This window comes from Mytilus galloprovincialis, chromosome 3 (genome assembly GCF_965363235.1).
Source record: "Mytilus galloprovincialis chromosome 3, xbMytGall1.hap1.1, whole genome shotgun sequence".
In the NCBI taxonomy this organism is placed as follows: domain Eukaryota; kingdom Metazoa; phylum Mollusca; class Bivalvia; order Mytilida; family Mytilidae; genus Mytilus; species Mytilus galloprovincialis.
The window spans coordinates 22,663,931-22,667,521 of record NC_134840.1 but is presented as its reverse complement, the minus strand read 5'-3'; positions in this window follow the sequence as shown (position 1 = coordinate 22,667,521).

Here is a 3,591-nt window from a genome sequence, read left to right as displayed (position 1 = left end):
TATTAGAGTCTTTAATAACAATCACACATTTTAGTTTTTTTCTTGAGGGTTGAAAGGGAGTTCTTCATTTCTTTAATGTTCTTAGCCTTTTGGTTTTTAAACTCGTTTAAACGACTTAACTAACTTGTTATAACAACTTAGCTTACTCGTTTAAACAACTCAGCTTACTCGTTTAAACAACTTAGATAAGTTGTTATAACGAGTTTGATTAGCTAGGTTGTTATAACACGCTAGCCGAGTCGTTATAACGAGTAAACTAAGTTGTTATAACACGCTAGCTGAGTCTTTTAAACGAGTAAGCTAAGTTGTTTAAACAAGTAAGCTAAGTCGTTTAATTAATTCTGAATAGTTTCGTCTAATTAATGCAGAGAACAATTAAAAGCCAATATGTTGTTATTGTTGGCGTTTGTTTGTTTTTGAATACATCAATGGAAGTAGGTCTTTTTATTGAAGACTTGATAAATTTGATAGGCCGTCATTCTAAATGTCACACGTTATAATAAACGGTAAGATAAAAACGTTACACAGTGTGCTTGTGTCCTAATACGATATCTATAGCCTTAATTAATTTAATATGGATTGAGAGATGCGGCCTCAGACCTGTCTAATTTACGTATTTATTTGAATTAAAGTATTCACAGAGAACAATAAATTCCTGCTTAATCGGGTTTTTATCATTCGTTACTCAATATGACCTTTCAGTATTGCTTAAACAGTAACTTACTTCATGTAATACATTATATATTTTGAACTCGGTATGGTAAAGTGATAAGTGTGACGTTTTATAATAAAATGAGTAAGTTATTGTTTCAGTCAAACAAGGATTTCATTAGTAAGCACTTATTTTTTGTTTTAATAGTGAACCTCATTATGAAATAAATTCAATATGTGAAGTGCTTCATTCAAAATATTTTAAATTTTAAAAGCATGCATTAAGATTGTTAACAGAATTTTCCAGTCATTAATTATGAATAAAAGAGAACAATAACTGCCAATTGACATACCATATTGATATTTTTAATCTATATTTTATCAGCTGAGATAAACTATAGGGCAGTATTTTTCGATTTCGTTTACTTGAGATTCATCACTCACGGAATAATGAAGTGCACGACTATACCATTCTTAGTTGTCTTATTAATTATTATTCCTGGATTCAAATGTCAAAGTCACGCTACTGTACAAAATCTTTATTCACATGTGTTATCAAACTACACCAAAAGGATAATGCCATTAGCTAACCATTCCAAACAGCTTCATGTTGGGGTTGAATTTTTCTTAAATTCTTTCATATCCATGAGCGAAGTTGACGAAACTATTTCCATCATGGGAACTATGTTACTTAATTGGACTGACCCAGCGCTCCAGTGGGATGTCTTGTCTTTTGATAACTTGTTTGTTATAACCTTAGACCCATCTGACATCTGGACACCTCTAATGTTTCTTGTAAATGCAGTAGATGAAATGGAACCTATTGGAAAAGGAGTTATATTTTACTCAACTTTAATGTATACTGGACAGGTTTACACAAGCCCGGGAGGAATAATGAAAGCAAAGTGTCCTACTAATGTTGCAAAATTTCCTTTCGACACACAGGAATGTAATTTTATGTTTTTAAACTGGGGATTATCAACAACCAAGATAAAATATTCTTCTTCGTTTGACCAAGCAAGGTTAGACTGGTATACACCAAATTCGGACTGGACCCTTTTGAAATATTCAACATTTGTTGAGACCAAGAACAATATCAGCACGTTCAACGTAAAAATTAAAATAAAGCGTCAGCCTTTGTATTATGCCGTGATGATGATTTTACCAACTCTGTTGTTTGCTCTCTTGATTCCCTTGGTCTTCGTTATTCCAGTGGTATCAGGTGAACATGTATCTCTAGCAATGACAATATTACTTTCTTACGCCATATTCTTAACTTTAGTGTCGACCGCTATTCCAACATCTTCCAATCCAATGTGCGTACTTTTAGCTGTCATGATAACAATAATTTCACTTAGTGGTCTAATCGTGGTAAGTGTCATAGTTATTTCTAAATATTATTTTGAAGAAAACGCAGCGGAAATAAACTATCCATTAAAAAGATTGGCAAACTGGGGTATGAAGAAGAAACGTAATGTTGTTTTACCAATGGAAGATCACAAGAAAGATATTGATGATATAGATGATAACATAACAGGGAAGGATGTGGCAAACGCTTTAGATTGTGTTTGTCTGTGTGTATTCTATATCGTTATTGTGGTTTGTTTGATTGCATATTTTCTCTATGTGTCAAATTAAACTTTGAATCATTCTGTTAGAGATACATGTAAATGAAAATACAGCACAACATATGATTATAAAATAACAGAATATATATAATGGTTGTTGGTGACACAGATACTCGTTAACCTCCTTTACAAACTGCTGATTTCATCATTCGATATTTAATTCTCTTCCATGGTCACCGTCAATATTTCGTTCTGTTTGGGCATGGGATGATATTAATTAATGCTGTCGAAAGAACACTTGAATATAATATACCTAGTCTTTACGTATAACATTATAGTAAGATACTGGAGATGAATATTTACTGATTTTGCCTGCTTTAAATACGGATCGACTTTTTAATTCATCTTTAATAAAACAACAATTCACCAGCGTAAATTAACAGTCGAATTCATACCAAAGATGTGCACATAGAGATCTCACTATACAAATCCTTGTACATACAAAATAACAGCGGACAAACATTGTGTACGCTTTATCCTAACATTTTTACTGCAGGTTATGACATTTGTGACATATTTTATATTTCAAAATGTTTAGAATTACTGATATAAACAACTTTATGTACTGGAAAGTTCTGATAGCAAAACATACAAATTAATCATTGTAATCCTTTGTATCTATAAATCATCAATTCTTCTATAACAAGCATTGAACACTTATTCAAATTATCTCAAAAATGAGTGGACCCGGTAATATTTGTACCATTATTCACGATGATGTACTACTTATTTACTAGTATCCTGCAATTGACCTTTCTTATATACAAATAGAAAAGTACCTGGGGCGTATCCAGAATTTATGCAGGAGTTTGTCACCTCACCAAAACAAAATTTCAAAACATGTTTTTGTAAATATCTTGGTCAAGAGGGTACATAGTTTAACTGTTTATGTATTTATATGCATACTTGATTATGTGTTGTTGGGTTTTTTTTGGTGTATATTGTTAAATGTTCTTTGTATGCCCATCTGATAGGAAATAAAACCTGCTGTTGTTGTGGTTGCTACAGAACCGAAAGTTACATATGTTTTTCAAAAACCTTATTTCATTTTTTCATGGATTATTTTGAACAAAATTATAAACCTGATATAAGTATAAACAACAATGCACGTGTATCAGTGCTAATCCATTGAGTTTCTTTTGATACCATTTATATTATCAAGATGGTCAAGCCGGTTATGTTTCTTTGAGCTTATGAATACAGACTTATATTTCATCCATGTCTAGAACAATATAAACTTAAACTAGAGATTCAGAGCCTCCTGTTATACTGCTATGTTAACTTCTGTAGCGAACAGTTAAAATAAATTACT